The following is an 18,538-nucleotide window of genomic DNA, read 5'->3' on the forward strand; positions in this document are numbered from 1 at the left end:
GATCCTCAAACTACTCATTTTCCTCAGATGGCTTTACTCAACAGCAGTGGGATCTATCAAGTAGCTGCCGTTTATGTCTAAAAGCCATGCGTGCCTCGACTACCCGGCCTGTCTGCAGAACCTGGAAAGATGGAGGCATTTATTAAAAGGTAAACTTCTTCCAGGAGGAACTGACATGTCAGTCATCAAAGATATTTTTGTTGTGCTTTTGCTCTCTCTATGTGTGTTTCTCTGTCTGTTGGGGGCTGTTATCATGCTCAGACTCAGCTCAGCACCCCTGTTTGTTTAAGACTTAAGAGTCACCCACACAAAGAGCGAGCATATCTGAATATCTGCTTCTATTTAAGTGAATGGATTGTTAACACCAAACACCAAAACCATGACTGAATATTGCCACTGATCTCGGTTCATATCCACAGGAGTATATTAAAAATGCTTTAAGAATATTGACTCTAACACACTTTATTGGAATGCGTATTTTCCTTTCTTTTGCTGGCTCATCTTAATCTGATGAGGTAAATATTATTCCATTTCCTAATTTTAGAAGTAATAATATACATTTAGACCCCCCCGCACACTTTGCGGGAGTGTCTCTCCCGTGTGGAGTGTGTGTGGCGTGTGTGGGGTTGGATTACACAGGCAGCTGTGAGAGCTGGTCTCCGTGTTAACCCAGAGCGTCTGCCGTGGCACTGCCTGCCTCCGAGTCCCACACAGACAGTTGACTGGAAGTGACGGTCAGATTTGTGGACTCGCCCAGGCTCTCTGTGGGGAAGCGGCCAAGCTCAGAGGGGTGTCAGCAGACACAGAGTGGGAAGAGCTTTGGTGAAAATAGATTGTGAAGTGTTTGCCAAGGACCCCATGCCTTTCTGTGTCTCACCTAGTTAGCATTGAAACTGCTGGAGGCTGACACAGACTAATTGAAAATATAGATAGATAGATAGATAGATAGATAGATAGATAGATAGATAGATAGATAGATAGATAGATAGATAGATAGATAGATAGATAGATAGATAGATAGACAGACAGACACACAGTGAAACACACACTCACAAACAATACACGTACACTTATGTACATACTGTACATGTAATCGATATTTCATATACCTCATGTATTTTTAATAAAGCTTTCTTTATTTGGGTCTCTATTTTTTAATCACTTATGCATGTTAATTTTATTTACCTATTCACTCATCTGTTGATGGAAAAAAACAGCTAACCGTTTACATCATAAGCTACAGTATATATTCTGACAAAGTGACATTTGTTGAAAATTTGTGTTTTTATTATTTGTTTTTGTATTAACGTTTTAAAATCAATTAATCACTTAGAGTTGTGTTTGCTGTTTAATGGAAATTAACTTATATTTCTACTTTACATTCTAATGTCTACACTGTAAAAACAAAAAAAAGTAGAAAAGAGAAAAGTTGCTGGTAATAATTTGCTGGTAATTTTCTACCAGGACATTATCTGTTAAATTTACAGACATGTCCTGTAATGCTAAAACACAACACAATGCAATGTGTAGCTTAAAGTATTGGTAAAGCATCTGTGAAAAACCAGTATGGAAAATAAATTTTAACACACTACATTGTGCCCTGTTTTTACTGACTTTTCTCGGAATATATTTAGAATTATCTTGCAGTTAGGTCTGGTTCTTTAATCTGATTGGACAAATAGTGTGCTATTAGTGTGCTATATAGACCAAGAGTGCTAATAAAGCAATAAGTTGCAAGAAGTCATAGTTTATAGGGATTTTAGAACAGCTAAGGAGCATTGTTGGGCACAGCGCAGAGTGGAATCAATCACTGATTAACGAATGATTAGTGAATGATAGTATAACTATATATGTCACAATGTTTCACTGTTTGCACCCTGTGTTCATAGCATTCCATACCAGAGTATATTAGCAGTACAGAGTTTTGTATTACACGTAAGCTTTGGCATCAGTATTTTCTTGCTCCAAGGTTGTTGTTTTTTTTTTTTTTTTTTTTGGGGGGGGGGGGGGGGGGGGGGTATTGGAATTGGAATGAATATAGAATGTTTTTCACAAGGAGGGAAAATTGTGTGCAGCTTTAGTCCACTCATATACTGTTTCAATTTGTGGTGCTTGATGACAAGCAAAGCTTTTTCTGTTTTAGTTAGAAGAGAAATTTCTCCATACAGTACCTCTGATCCCTAAATAGAGTGCAGAGTACTAAGGGGGGCACCAATTTTCAGAGAGGATTCCCTCCCTTACCCCAATAACAGCCAATCCTTACAGTCATCATACAGTGTCTACTTCAACACGGTTCTTCTATTTATTAAAATTCTTCTATTTGTTGTTAAATCCCTAAATTTTCTGACTGTAAATACCTTACATTTCTGAGCTGCTACAACCTTACATGCCCACCCATTCTCTCTGCCTTTAAATCGTCTCTTAAAACGTATCTTTTTTCCCTGGCCTTTGATGTTGATATTTGGTTAATTATTTTATCTTTCTGTGGTCTCTTAATGTGTTTATTTGTATTTTATGTCTTGTATGAATTTTATTTTTCTGTACAGCACTTTGGTCCACTTCGGTGTTTTTAAGTGCTTTATAAATAAAGTTTGATTGAGTGATTGAACACGGTTGTACTTCAATTATGGAAAAAATGAGTTTTAGTTTTTAGCAATGTTATGTCTATAACATAAGTGTAAATAGGAACAGTTTTGTACAGTATGTCTCTGTTTTCTGTTATTTTGTTTGTACAATTTGATACAGTGCTACAGTGATCATTTATTCCAACTGACCAAATAGATTGTGTACATGGTTCATGTAAATGAAAAAAGCTGCTGGATTTTTCTGCTGCCATGTTGGGCTTCTAATGGGACAAATCTTTGTGCACCCAATGAAAACTGACAGAGGTGAAAGAAAAAGTACGGGAGCGCAAGAAAGGGAGAGAGAAAAGTAAAGAGAGTTAGTTGCAGAGCACTCATACGCACAACTCAATGTCATAATAGAACAGAGTGCATACAGCTTGTGGCTCCCCTGGTGCTGGTATTGAACGCCTGTATTCTTGTTGTGGTGTGAAGCATGTTTGTGTCCTGGGAGCTCTCCTGGAGGTTCAGTGTTTTATGTCTCAGATTAGTTTGAAACGAGGACTGCAGTCTCAAATAGACCTGACCGCTCAACTGAGCTTGTGAAGCCCAGTGTTGGGGAAAGTTACTATTAAAAGTAATGCATTACATTATTGCATTATTCCCTAAAAAAGTAACTAGTTACGTTACTTAGTTACTTTTTATGGTAATGCGTTGCGTTATTTTTGCGCTATTATTGCGTTACTTTTTAAATATGAGCAGGACTTGATTGTTTGTGTTTTAATATAAGGTGTTCTATATAAGGGGCATTTCACTGTTTTAATTCATTTTGAGGAATATTAAATCAGTTTGTTTTTTTTGCGATATGAGATGAATTAATACATGTTGACAACGCCTTTTTACTTCCGATTTCTCCCAACATGGGGACAGGAGACTTGTCAGTCAATAAATAGGAAAATAAAGTAACTGGCTTTACTTTTTTGAAAAAGTAACTCAGAAATTTTCTTGTAAATTAAAAAGTAATGTGTTACTTTACTGGTTACTTGTAAAAAAGTAATCTGATTACGTAACTTGCGTTACTTGTAATGCGTTACCCCCAACACTGGTGAAGCCAGTGGCCCAAGTGGCTTTGATAGACTCTATGATACCTTAGTTTACTGTAAAGGAAATAAAGATTATTCTTCAAACCTTTAATGTCACTAGGGTAGGACTACCAATTGAGAACCGGTTCTAAGGAAGAACTAGTTCTACTTTCTTAAAAGATACTATAATTAATTACATATATATATATATATATATATATATATATATGCAGGTCTACTTTAAAAAAAAAAGAAAAAAAGTAATCAATAACAAAACTAAAATGCTTTTAATTTAAAATGAAAACAAAATCACATATTAACATTTTAGTTGTTTTGTAAATACTTACAATATAACAACTATTTTATGTGCTTCATAAAATAGTTGTTATATTGTAAGTATTTACAAAACAACTAAAATACAGAATATGTAACACAACATAACACACACACACAATTCTCTGGAAACACTTTTGAGTGGGGATGGATGCAAATGACTTAATCATTTTTTTAACCCGATTCATTGTTGGAAAGAATTAATTTGGTAAAATGGATCAGACTTCCCAGCCCTAATAGGATGACACTTCTTGTCTTTGGCTGCATTAAACTGCCTCAGCAGTTTGGTGGTCCGACTGCACAGACATCTGCATTCTTGGCATATAGTTATCTGCTCTGAGCAGCAGGCCCTATGAGACTAAATATATCACACAGTCTATTCACTGACACTCAAACACACACTCACTTCACAAGAGCGCTATTCAATCTTTTTAAACTCTTAAAGTTTTGGATAAATCCTGGAAACTGTGTAGCATACATCTTTGGAATCTTCAGTTATTTCCTTCTTATAGTTTAAAAATAAACTTAAAAGACTTATAGACTTTAAAGAAATTTCAAATGTATTATTACATTTTTAATAAACTGTCATCTTTGGTAATTGTGCAAATTGAGAAAGAGTTTGATGTGGATAAGAGATGGGTAAATAATATTTGCTGGAATTATTGTTCCCCTTCAGGAACTTGAGCTGCGTTGGAAAATGCTATGGGAATTCCTTCAGCGTGACCACACTCTGAATCACATGTGCAAACAGTCCTATGGATGGGTGAGATGTCACTGTGACGTTTGGGGTGACGTAGTGACCAGGAAGCTTAAAAGCACGTGCGGTGAAACCGGCGTCAGCTTTCTGTCATTCAGCAAGAGCTCTGTGTGTGTCAGTCTTATTTGGTGTTGTCGGTCCATTATCACTCTTTATTTAACCTTATACGAGTGAAGACCAACATAGGCGAGGGCGGGCAGCATCTCAGGCTGTGTGTTCTTCTCTGCCTTCGCTACTTTACGGGTGGGGATACGCACAGTTTGTGTGTTATCTGCTTGAGAGCAGAGCACGCAGAGTCACGGCTGCAATCGCAGATGGATCAGGTGGGGGGAAAGAAGACAGGCGAGCCCCTATCTTCTTCCTTTCCCACCAGGTCGAGAGCCTGGTCTCTGGGATCGGAAGATGGGATGGGTTCCATCTAATGCTAGTAGCCCCGTTCTGGCCGGGTCGAGTATGGTTCTTGGACCTGATTTCTCTCCTTGACTGCTCTCCATGGGAGATTGGGAGATACGTGGCGGCTATAGCGGCCTACCACGCCCCACTTGGTGGCCTTTCAGTAGACAAGAACCCTCTAGTTACACGTTTCCTCCATGGTGTGATGAGGCTGAGGCCTCTGGCCAGAGAAGCTTATGCTAAGTGGTGGATCAGGATTCTATTCCATAACCTCGAGTCTTCTGATCTCCCCTCGTCTTTGGGTGTCAAGGCTCACTCGACTCGTAGTATGGCGGCCTTCAAGGCCATTCTGCAGGTGTGCCTATGCAGGACATCTGCAACGCTGCGGGATGGTCCATGTCCCTCACGTTCCTCAGGTTCTATGACCTAGATTTGCGAGCCACTCCGGGCTCTTCTTTTCTCTTGTCCTAGACGTGCTCTTCCACACTAGGCAGTACACTCAAGTTCCTGAAGGGGAATGTCCCAGGTTACGTCTGTAACCATGGTTCCCCGATGGAACGAGACGCTGCGTCTCAGTGCCATACTTCCGGCATCTCTGCAAGTGCTTGCTTCATTCCTAGAAGCTGATGCTGGTTTCACCGCGCATGCTTTTAAGCTTCCTGGTCGCTACGTCAACCCACCTGTGACGTCTCGCCCATCTGTTGGAATGATTACACATGTGATTCAGAGCGTGGTCATGCTGAAGGCGTTCCCATAGCATTTTCCAATGTAGCCTCTCATTCCCTCAGGGAACGTCTCGGTTACATATGTAACCCTCAATCCCTGAAGGAGGGAACGGAGACGTAACGTTAAGTGACTGACGTAAATGGGATCTCGCCCGAGAGCCCAATCACCTTCGAGTGTTAACAAAACAAGCCAATGACAGTTGGTGTGTGTTTCGCCATGCGCCCCCCACTCCGCAGCGTGGGTATAAAAGGAGAGCGCAAAAGCACATCAGTTTTTCGCTGAGGAGCCGAGACTATGTGCCCCGGCTTATGTGCCCCGGCTGCACAGCGGTGGTACAGCAACTGTGGCGATGGGACGTTACTTCTCCGTTCCCTCCTTCAGAAAACGAGGTTTACATATGTAACCAAGACATTCCCTTTCAGTCAGTCACATTCGATGTAACGTCAAGTGACTGACATAAATGGGATCCCTATGAAAACGCCACCATTGTTGACCCCCTCCAGTGCCCTGCGGAAGCCGGCAAGTCCCCCCACACCAGTTGGGATGGAAGATAGGACAGGGCTTAGGCAGAGATGACAGCCACTGCTGTTCCGTACAGTGGGTATGGATAACCCTGGGAAAGCATACTCCAAGTAGGGGAACGCTACAGAAGCCACATTCTGCGTAAAGGAGGTACCATGTGGAGATTACACATATAGACTGGCCAAGGGTAGTACTACATATGGAAGTCTCTGAGGTAGACTCAGTCAGCCTGGGGTGAGATCAATACACAGCAGAGACGGCAGAAGGTCTCTGCCAGGGAAAGACACGGGCTCACTGTGATGGGAGCCGTACCGTGGAAGAATACACATGTGGGATCACCCGAAGGGGAATCACTACACACGGGCACCTAGTCTAGCACAAGGGCTGACCTTGGGCAAACACACAAGTGCTGGACCTGGCATCTGGCGCTCCACCGTGGGTGCGGGAGGAACTTCTAAAGGGTTTGCCAAGGGGAACTGAACTGAGAAGCAATAAAGTGCATGTATCCGGTCTGTAGAGGGGAATGACACGGCAAGTGCGATTGGCACCGAGCGGGTCCGGTGTTACTGGCCATCTGAGGCAAGTACACGGGAAGACACAGGCTCTACACGGAGATTATAGAATGCCCAGCCAGCAGCTCTACAAATGTCTGCTATCGAGGCGCCCCGCACCAATGCCCAAGAGGAAGACACGCCTCTTGTAGAGTGTGCTCTTACACCGAGGGGTCACGGTAAGCACCAGGCCTTATAGGCTATAGAGCAGGCCTATTCAAGTGGTGGCCTGTGGGCCAAATCCAGCCCCGCATCAAGTCAGACCAGCCTTTGGATGAATTCTGTTTTTTAAAAAAAAAAAGCAGTGGCACATTCTGAAGCCCTGACCCTGGGAGACACGTCGCAGATTCACCTTTTTACCACTGCGTTTGCCTTCTTAAAATGGAATTCAATATTAATTGTTACGTTCATAAATGTCTTTGTGGGAGTCCCTGTGTTTTCTTTTTTCTGCTCCTGCCTGCTCTCTCTCCTTTCCCTGTCGATCTCTTAGGCCGCCTCCCTTGACTGCTGATTGGCTCACGAGGCTATCAGTCATCATTAAGTGATGTGACGCCGACCTATCCGTTGCCAGTAAAGTTTCCTCTGGCAGATAAAAGGACGCTGAAAAGCGTGAATGGAGATCTCTTTTGCTCCCTGTTTTTGCTGTCATTTACTTGGGTTTTGACTTGCTTTATTTGTTATCCGCTTATGCCAAAATCCTTTGTGTTTTGTTCTGACATTCTTGATCTCTATAAACCTTTTGATTTGCCATTTCGTTTGGTTATTTTGTTACTTTGTTACTTGGATGGTGTTGCTTTTTGATCTTTGATGAGCTTACGCTCTATGACGTTTACTCTTTACTCAAGAGGATTCAAGATTTTTATTTGTCACATACACAATTATACAGAGTATAACCAGCAGTGAAATGTAGGTCAGGTCCGCTCCAAGGACAGTGCAATTATAAAGTATACAAATATTAAGAAAAAGAAAAGTAGAAAAAAATAAAATAAAGAAAAAATATAAATATAAATGTGCAGGTCAGTATGTTGTTGACTTAGATAATAATAAGAGGAATGTGCAAAAAGTTGTACAGGGTATGTAAATAGCAGCAATATGAGGTAGAAAAAGTTCTGAAGCTTATTGATATAGTGATATTTACATGGAGTCATGTGATGTTATGACACAGCGTTAGAGTTTAGGAGCCTGATGGCCTGGGGGAAGAAGCTCCTTCTAAGTCTCTCAGTTTTTGCCATCAGGCTACGGAAGCGCTTACCAGATGGAAGCAAAGTGAATAGTCGGTTACCAGGGTGATTAGAGTCCTTGATGATTTTAACAGCTCTACTTTTGCAGCGTTTGAGGTAGATGTCCTGCAGAGAGGGGAGAGCAGACCCTGAGATGCACTCAGCTAAGCGCACAACTCTCTGTAGTGCTTTGCAGTCCTGATTGGAGCTGTTTCCAGGAAGGTGGATAGGGAAGATGTCGTGCGACTTCCATTGTGCAACATTTAGGTAACTCTGTGTATAGAAACCCCAGGTAAGAGGTGAACGCCACCCACTGTATGTTTTGTTTTATTAGTTGAGAGTAGGGAAGTATACAGCGCTTGGCGCTGAAGATTTCTTTTCTTTTTCTTCCTTTAGTTAGGTTAGAGGTTTAAATAAGGTAGAATTGTTTTTTGTTTGTTTCTTTCTTTTGGCGTTACTCTAGTGTCCCCTTTCTCTTGGGTTGATTTGCTTAGTTTTTTTTGTTGTTCATTTTTCTTTTTTTTTTATTGTAAATTTGTACATATTGGTTGTCTCTTTAATAACTTATACTTTTGTAAATGTACTTTATAGTTAAATGGATTCTTTTCCGTTTGTATAATAAATCACTTTCATTGGCAGTTCGTGTCCTTTGTTTCTTGCCGCCTCCTATCATTTTACAGATTTTGCCATAATCTAAATGTTACTCCTTTTTCCCCTAGACAAATCTTAAAGGGGTTGTAACATAATCTTTGCAGGAATGCCCAACCTTTTTTTTGTTTAGTTTTTTTTTTTGCCAAATTTTATTTTCCCCTCCACTTTTTGAAAGCCATTGAAAATGTATAGCATGCGGAAGGCTCATAAGCAGTGGTGTAGTGCAGGGTATGAGTTGGCTTTGCGTATACAGCACTCATTTCCCCTCTGATGCACATCATTCAGTAGTGTCCTGTATTAGCCAAAATCATGACACATGAAACGTTAATTCAATCGCATGTGAATAATTATTCCCTAAAATCACCCAGTTAAGACAGAGATGAGGTCAGGAGGACCGTGGTGCCGACTTCCTTTGAAATATGTTTGATGATTGCGCCAGATGCGCCTGCGCTCTCTTCATCCGCTCCTCCACCCCAGATGCTGCCTGTTCATATGCGAGAGCATGTCAGGGGAGGTGCGTAGAGTGGTAAAATAATAATTATTATTGATTACTAATTTGAATCAGTACATTATAACGAAAACAATTCCTTAAAAATTAAAAGAAGGTTTTACGATCAGAAATGTCTTAAACCGGTAAACCTTATCACACACATACCAAGATTTATAACCAGAAAAGGCATAATTATGTTCTCAGCTCATGGACCACACGCACTCTTTTACTGTGTAATAGCTATGAAGTAAACCAAAGGCTTTATATTTACTCATTTAGATTAAAATTATATAAAATATTTAGATTGCAGCTGCATTTGCATCTGGGGGGAAAATAAAATAAAAAATAAAATAAAAAATAAATCAGCAGTGAATGATTTGATGTCACTATTATTTTAAAAGCTTATTTGCACAATGTGCAATTATCCTTACTTTTATTTCGTTGTAACCTTAAACTCTTGAACCGGAATTAAAAAATGTGGTATACCGGAATTAAAACGTAACTAAACGAACTGAATTGAAAAACAATTTGTTGTAATACATTATGCTCTTTTTTTAATTAATAATATTGTTTTTATTTAATTTTATTTAGACTTTTCGCTAATGCAAATAAAATTTTAAAACTGAAAAAAAAAGTCTGAATGGTCTACGCAACGCAAAATCCAAATGCTAACATCAACCTACGAATGTAGCCGAGCTGTCATAAGTCGATCTTGCTCTGCCCAAGAAAAGGCCACAACAGCATCTCTGCGTGTGGCATGGAAGAGGCCGTTCACTGACGCCGAGACCATAAAATAATGTTTGCTAGCCGCTATCGGGGAGGTGGTAGAGGATAATCAAGTGAAACACCAGGTCATGTCATATATCAAGTCAATACCCATGTCAGACACGTCAACTGCAAGGAGGGTAGATGTTTTAGCCACAGATGTGTTTGAAACTCTTTTGGACAGATTATGCAAAGCTGACTTCATGTCCATGGCTGTGGACGAATCCACAGACAATTCTGACACAGCTCAGCTTGGTTTATTTGTGCGTTTTTTCGATGGGGACGTCTTCAGAGAAGACATCTTGGGCCTAATACCACTGGAAGGACGTACAACAGGTGAAATCATTTTAGGACAGGATGCTCCACTTCCCCACATTCCATGACTTTAAGTCACCCGCAAGTGACAAAGTCACCCCGACAATGTCTGAATATGTGAATAAATTGAGGGATAACTTTGCAACAAGATTCAATGAATTCGACATGCCCACAGTGGTGCTGCATTTTGTGCAAGACCCATTTTCCAAAGAAGACGTATCCGATATTTCCGCAAAAGCGCATTAATTTCTCACCTCGCTTGACCAAGGTTCTCTGCAACTGGAAATCATTGACATGCAAGTATCATCTGAACTGAAGCATATGAGAATGAGAACTTGATGAAATGCTGGATTGACTGCATTAATGCCGATAAATTCCCAAATGCAAAAAGACTGGCAGTGTTTGTTCTTGAATGCCATAAAAACGAGTAGTCGTGCTTACTTGACAAACAAGCGTCTGCATCACTGTTTGTGGATTGCCCTCACTTCATATGAACCATCCTTCTCCACCCTGGCCCAATCAAAGAAATGCCATCTCTTGCATTAGTAGCTTTTTATCTGTGTTTGTGATTTGTGAGAGAGAGAAAGAAAACTGTATACTGAACATTGTATTTGTCATCCAGGTTAATCGATGTCCCCTGTCAATATATAAAATAGTTGATTGAAGATGAACATGTAAATAGAACACAGAAAGATGTATAAACACTATTCGAAATGTTGAGATGTTATTAGTGTGAATACATGTTTTTATGCATTATGTGCGCACAATACCTTTGTTTCAAATATAGATGTTTACTTTTAAGACTGTTCCACAATTTATGCTGCAACTAAAATAATTACTTAAAAAGTTTCTGTAGATTTCCATAGTATGTGTTTCAATATGTTTTAAAAAGAGGGCATTGTGTAAAGTTTCCACACATTGAGAATAATTAATTTTTGATTTTTCAATCAAAAAAGTGCTATCTCTCGCATTATTATATCTATCTTTCTATTTGTGGGAGATAAAGAAAACTGCATATTGAATATTGTAAATGTGATGTAGGTTAATTGATGTCCCTTGCCTGTTTATATATAAAATAGTTAATTGCAAATAAACAAGAACACAAAAATATTTATAAACTCTATTGGAAATGTTGAGATGTAATTATTGGTGTGAAATGTGACATGAAATAGGCCAAACTGCATGTTGAATGTTCACTTATGTGCGCAGAATACATTTGTTTCAAATAGATGTCAATAGATGTTTACTTTTAAGACCATTTTACAGCTGCTACAAATATTATATATGCTTAATTACTCAAAGAGTTTCTGTAGCTTTTCAATGTGGAATAATAATTGTTTTTGAAAAAATGGCATTGTGTGTACACAATTTATGAGAAGAATAATTTTTGGCCATGTGGCCCCAAGGACAAAGTAATTGAATAGCCCTGCTATAGAGACTGTGTCTGTTCCCTGAACTAGAAAATACAGAAAACATCCAAACCAAAGTAAGAGTAACAATTTAATTAATGTTCAACAAATAAAAAAAAATATAATACAGATAAACAAATGATAAAGCTTGGCTTATTGAATAGTAGGTCCCTTTCTACAAAAACACTTTTTGTAAATGATATGATCACTGACCATGAACTAGATGTGATTTATTTAACAGAATCCTGGCAAAAACCAGATGATTACATTACTTAAAAAATTAGTCTACCCCCCCAAGATTCCAGTTACAAACATGAACCGCGTCCAAAAGGTAAAGGGGGAGGTGTTGCTACAATTTATATATATAATATATAGTTATATATATGAAATAATAAATATTAAGTTTATATAATTTATTAATATTTTCAGTATTTCTCAGAGTATTTCTCAGTTTATACTTGGGTTTCAAGTATAATTCGTTCAAAGTAATGGTGCTTCATATAACGTTATCCAAAGAAACAAGTGTTAATGATAAATCCCCTATGATGTTTGTACTGGTTATACAGGCCACCAGGGCACCACACAGACTTTAAATAATTTGCAAATAAAGTCCTAATTGCTGGTGATTTTAATATGCATGTTGATAATGAAAAAGATTTGTTGGGATCAGCATTTATAGACATTCTAAACTCTATTAGTGTTAAACAACACGTGTCAGGACCTACTCATTGTAGAAATCATACTCTAGATTTAATACTTAATATCTCAGATCATTATCTAGTTTTGTGTATGTTCCATATAGCTAAAGCTGTTAAGCCAACTCCTTGTTACAAATATGCTAGAACCATCAATTCTACCACAAAAGATTGCTTTATAAATAATCTTCCTGACTTATCTCAGTTCCTCAGCATATCCAATAGCTCAGAACAACTTGATGATATAACGGAAAATATGGACTCTCTCTTTTCTAGCAACTTAGATACGGTTGCTCCGTTACGCTTAAGGAAGATTAGGGAAAAGAGTCCAACACCGTGGTATAATGAGCACACTCAGGCCCTAAAGAGAGCAGCCCGGAAAATGGAGCGCAGCTGGAGAAAAAGTAAATTAGAGGTATTTTGTATTGCTTGGTGGGAAAATACTCTCTCCTACAGGAAAGCCTTCTAAACTGCTAGATCTGCTTACTTTACGTCTCTTTTAGAAGAAAACAAACACATCCCCAAGTGTTTATTCAATGCAGTGGTTAAATTAACAAAAAATATAACATCAGTAGGTGCATACATTACCCAGCAGCACAGTAGTAATGACTTTATGAACTACTCCCAAGATCGAAACTACTAGAGATAAAATTGTAACCATGCAGCTGTCAGCCACAGTATCGCATCAGATAGCACTATTGATCCCCTGAGGAACAATTCCACTCATTCTGTTCTATTGGAAATTAAGAATTGTATAAACTTGTTAAATCATCTAAACCAACAACCTGTATTTTAGACCCTGTTCCATCTAAGCTCCTAAAAGAGGTGCTTCCAGAAAAAATAGAGCCTCTTCTGAATATCATTAACTCATCATTGCCATTAGGATATGTCCCAAAACCCTCAGACTGGCTGTTATTAAGCCTCTCGTTAAAAAACCACAACTTGACTCCAAATAATTAATTAATTACAGACCGATCTCGAATCTCCCTTTTCTGTCAAATATATTAGAAAATGTAGTATCATCACAACTATGTTCCTTCTTAGAGAAGAATGATATATGTGAGGATTTCCAGTCAGGTTTTAGACCATATCATAGTACTGAGACTGCTCTCATTAGAGTTACAAACGACCTGCTTTGATCATCTGATCGTGGTTGTATCTCTCTATTAGTGTTACTGGATCTTAGTGCCGCGTTTGACACTATCGACCACAACATTCTTTTAAATAGACTAGAAAATTATGTTGGCATTAGAGGAAGTGCATTGGCATGGATCAAATCGTACTTATCTGACCGCCATCAATTTGTGGCACTAAATGAAGAGGTATCATACCAATCACAAGTGCAGTATGGAGTACCTCAAGGCTCAGTAGTTGGCCCCTTACTTTTCACGCTTTACTTGTTACCCTTGGGAGATATCGTTAGGAAACATGGTGTTAGCTTTCACTGTTATGCTGATGAAACCCAGCTCTTTAGTTTTTCGCGACTTGATGAAACTTATTAATTTGTAAAACTAACAGAATGTATAGTCGATATCAAAAACTGGATGCCTAGCTATTTCTTACTGCTAAAAAAACAGAGGTGTTAGTTATTGGACCAAAAACTTTTGCATGTAATAACCTAGATCACTGTCTAATACTTGATGGCTGCTCTGCAAATTCTTCTTCATCAGCTAGGAACCTAGGCGTACTTTTTGATAGCAATCTTTCCTTCGAAAAACATGTTTCTAGCATTTGTAAAACTGCATATTTCCATCTTAAAAATATATATAAATTACAACCTATGCTCTCAATGTCAAATGCAGAAACATTTATTCATGCGTTCATAACCTCGAGGCTAGATTAATGTAATGATTCATTGGGTGGTTGTTCTGCACGTTTAATAAACAAACAACAAGCAACTAGAGTTCTTACTAGAACCAGGAAGTATGACCACATTAGCCCAGTTCTGTGAACACCGTGTAGTGTTCTAACCACATATTATCTTTATTTTAGCTTTTAGGGAATCACTCTTAAGATGATTATATGATTTATATGATTAATTGCTATTAAACCGAATGTCCTACCTGGTTAACGATACCTTATTAACGACTTGTCCAGCAAGTATTAAAATCAGCACGTTATTTCTTAACCATTTGTTTATCTTATTCGCTGGCCAACGATAAAACAACCCAAATAGTTAACTTTAGTTATCAAGCTCATGAGCGTAGGTAACGCAATCTTTTTGGCAAATAATTAAGATTTGAAGAATCACATAGCCACAGACAATAGATTTCTTAATGGAATCAAAGTTTATTTACTACTCTAACACACTACTACATTAGACAACACAAAACAAAAGACATAAACACACACATTCGTTGCAATGGATTGTTCTGATGTGAAGAGAGTCTTAGGTTCTAATGCTCGTTTCAACCTGAGGGAAATCACACGCAGGAACTCTTTATCCTTACTCTTAAAAGATAGATATAACCAGTTTCAGCCAATTTAAGAGATTTTGCCTTACTTTGCCTTCAGTTGTTTCCGATCGAGCTCAGTCTTTTTTTTCGGTTGAAAACGTCTCTGCTTCAACTTTGCTCTCAGTCGAGGTCAGTTCTTTCCGGGTTCGAGATGGACCGTGCGCTGATTGGCTGCTTGGTAGGTCGTGTCACGAGGGTACTCTTCAGTGGTTAGAGGGCTTCGTTCTGACTCGATGAAGCTCTCAGGAAGTCGTTCGGTTCTTGGCTTCAGATGTTAGTTTCTTTCAAAATGCTCAGCCGTGATGTTAGTGGCCAGAAGCGCTTTGCAGCGCGTGAGCAGAACGAGAGACGAGCGAGGTGAGCGTGAGCTATTCCTTTTCAGTTTTTCAACTCCAACCCTTTCACAGTTGTGCATCTGGTTTTTAACGGGCCGATTTGGGATCTGCCCACGGGCGCCTGACCCAATCGGATTCTTCCTGTGGGGCGTTTGCTCCAATCGCAAGTGTTTCTGTGGGGCGGAGCCCCGCCCTGCACAGCTGCGTGTCTTTCTATGCATAAATTGTCCGTTCAGTTATTTATCACATGAAAACTTATTAACAGCAGATTTCTATTCATATTATGATCATACCTTGCAGAGAAAAGATCATTTTCATTCACACCATATTATTATTCATGAAATCAGCTTTTATCTGAAACCAAACTCCACATAATTTTGCATAACCAAAACACATATATCGATTCTATCCATTACGCAGTTAATGCATCGATTAAATGATCCTAAATTCTAAATAAACACATCGAGCATGTGAACTGAACATCTAGTGATCAGTTAAAGTTATACATTCTGGAAAAAGACTACCATAAGTTCAAAATAACGCAACAAGCTTATAAATGTCACAAACAAAAAAAAACATTCTTCATATAGGTTGTAACTAAATTGTCTATAGTGTTTTTGTTTTCGAGTATAATTTATTTCAGTAGCAGAAACTAGTATAACTTTGTCCCTTTTTTTAAAAATCCTTGCACAAAGTATTTTGCTCTGTGTCTAGTAGCGGCGCATTCCTGGGAGGTGCTGATAGCGCGAGGTCGTAAGGTCACTTCATTTGGAAAGTTGGGAGTTGTCTTTGGTTCGCTGTAAAACCTTCTTCCAGACATTTTTTTATGAATTACTGCGCTCAATGGAGAGAGATGCAGGGAGTATGTGGCGCCACGTAAAGTAAAATCCGGGAGTACGAGTTCTGTTTTTTTTCAAAAGTGACATAAAGGGAGTTTTCTTCGTCCGACTTTATGATGAAAGCAGCCAGGCGCTTAAAATGGCTCTTCTCTTAAAAGCATCCAGATGTGACTGTTCCATATATCCTAGTTTTATGGTCCCAGGAGAAAAGGGGGTTCGAAGCGATGGGTGCTGGAATGCGAGCTTTGATCCTTGCTTCAGGAATGTGTTGAAAATAGGTGTGTGCGTATCAGAAGTAAGACCAGTTCTTACAACTGCACTGGCTGCCTATTAAACATCGTATACATTTTAAGATCTTGCTAATTACCTATAAGGCCCTGAATGGTTTGGCACCTCCATATTTAAGTGAGCTCTTATCGCATTATAGTCCTTCACGTCTGCTGCGATCTCAAAATTCTGGCCATTTGATAATACCTAGAATATCAAAATCAACTGCGGGCGGGAGATCGTTTTCCTATTTAGCGCCCAAACTCTGGAACAATCTACCTAGCACAGTTCGGGAAGCAGACAGACTCTGTCAGTTTAAATCTAGATTAAAGACCTATCTCTTTAACCTGGTTTACACATAATACACTATTGCATTTCTATAATTCAAATCCGTTAAAGGATTGTTAGGCTGCATTAATTAGATCAACCGGAACCGCGAACACTTCCCAAAACACCCAATGTACTTGTTAAATTGTTAGAGCAATGGCATCTACGCTAATATTAGTTTGTTTCTTTCTTATTCCGAGGTCACTGTAGCCACCCAGATCCAGAGTGTATCCAGATCAGATGGTCACTGCAGCCGCCCGGATCCAGTCCGTATCTAGATCAGATGGTGGATCAGCACCTAGAGATGACCTCTACAGCCCTGAACATCAGCGGAGACCAGGACAACTAGATGAGCCCCAGCGACTGATCCCCAGTGAAGACCCTGTCTCCTAGACGGCCATCGGGACAAGACCACCGGAACCAGATGAGTCCTTTGCACAATCTGACTCTGACACTTTAGCCTAGATTTAGACTGCTGATTTTGTCTGGCCAGAGGAGAATGACACTATTTCGACAAACTATTTCCCCGTCTAAATACTGTAAAGCTGATATAAAGCCACCCAGCTTTATATCAAGCTGATGTAAACCTGCTTTGACACAATTTGCATTGTTAAAAGAGCTATACAAATAATAGTGACTTGAGTTGACTTGACTAGGCCAAGACTATAGCCTCCAATATCCAGTGGGCAAGTCTCTGTTTGGAGACAGCCTTTCCCTTCTGCTGTCCTCCGAAGCAGACGAATAGCAGGTCTGAGGTTCTGAAACTCTGCGTGTGGTCCATGTAAACGCGCAAGTCGCTGACGGGACAAATCCAGGCTGGGCACAAATCCAGCCAGGGGTCTCAGGACAACGTGAGAGTTACCGAATTCTAGGCACGACTCGTCGACCGAAAATGCCTGCAGGTCCCCTACCCTCTTGACCGAGGCCAATGCAGTGAGGAGCTCAGTCTTCAATGAGAGAAACTTAAGCTCTACTGACTACAGAGGATCGAAGAGCTCCTCCTTCAAGGCCGTCAGGACCGAGGGGAGATCCCAAGAGGGTACCAGGTGAGGGCGTGGAGGATTTAACCTCCTCGCCCCTCTGCGGAACCTGATGACCAAGTCGTGCTTCCCCACAGACTTGCCTTCTACTGCATCATGATGTGCGGCAATAGCGGCAACATACAGTTTGAGGGTATGTTCTTGCAGGAAAGAGAGTACGACCCTGATCCGACCCGTCCAGGGACCACACATGGAGATTCCACAAGTCTGGACATGGGTGCCAGAGGGTGCCCCCTCTCTGAGAAAGGAGATCCCTTTCCAGAGGAATTTGCCAAAGAGCGGCTGTCTGCGAGGAGCATCAGTTCGGGGGAACCAAGTCCGATTGGGCCAGTATGGTGCTGCTCCTCGTCCTCCCTGACCTTGCATAATGTCTGTGCGAGAAGGCTTACTGGGGGAAGCGCGTATTTGCGTAGGCCCCGAGGCCAGCTGTGTGCCAGCGCGTCCGTGCCGAGGGTCCACTCAGACACTGAGTAAAACAGCTGGCAGTGGGATGTGTCCGGGGAGGCAAACAGGTCTACCTGAGTGTCCCTGAAGCATCTACAAATCAGCTGGACTGTCTCGGGGTGGAGTCACCATTCTCCCGGAAGGGCCGACTGACGTGAGAGCTTGTCAGCTGCACGATTGAGCTCGCCTGGGACATGAACGGCGCAATGTGACCTCAGATCCTCCAAAGGAGGAGATGTCGGGAGAGTTGCGACGGGAGTGTAGACCGCCTTGGTGGTTGATGTACGCAACGGTCGCAGTGTTGTCCGTATGGACCAGTAAATGCTTGTCGTGTAGCAGCGTTTTGAAGCGGCGCAGAGC

This window comes from Barbus barbus (genome assembly GCF_936440315.1).
Source record: "Barbus barbus genome assembly, chromosome: 11".
NCBI lineage: Eukaryota > Metazoa > Chordata > Actinopteri > Cypriniformes > Cyprinidae > Barbus > Barbus barbus.